We start from the raw sequence: 429 nt of genomic DNA on the forward strand, positions 1-429 counted from the left end.
GTAAGTGGGGATTACTGAATGCATATGTTACAAAATGTTTAGCACCAGTGTGGTTAACATCCATCACACTACCAGATCAGATCAGATCAGATCAGTCGCTCAGTCGTGTCCGACTCTTTGCGACCCCATGAATTGCAGCACACCAGGCCTCCCTGTCCATCACCAACTCCCAGAGTTCACTCAGACTCACGTCCATCGAGTCAGTGATGCCATCCAGCCATCTCATCCTCTGTCGTCCCCCTTCTCCTCCTGCCCCCAATCCTCCCAGCATCAGAGTCTTTTCCAATGATTCAACTCTTCACATGAGGTGGCCAAAGTACTGGATTTTCAGCTTTAGCATCATTCCTTCCAAAGAAGTCCCAGGGCTGATCTCCTTTAGAATGGACTGGTTGGATCTCCTTGCAGTCCAAGGGACTCTCAAGAGTGTTG

This window comes from Bison bison, unplaced genomic scaffold, assembly GCF_000754665.1.
Source record: "Bison bison bison isolate TAMUID 2011002044 unplaced genomic scaffold, Bison_UMD1.0 scf7180017845551, whole genome shotgun sequence".
Classification (NCBI taxonomy): Eukaryota; Metazoa; Chordata; class Mammalia; order Artiodactyla; family Bovidae; genus Bison; species Bison bison.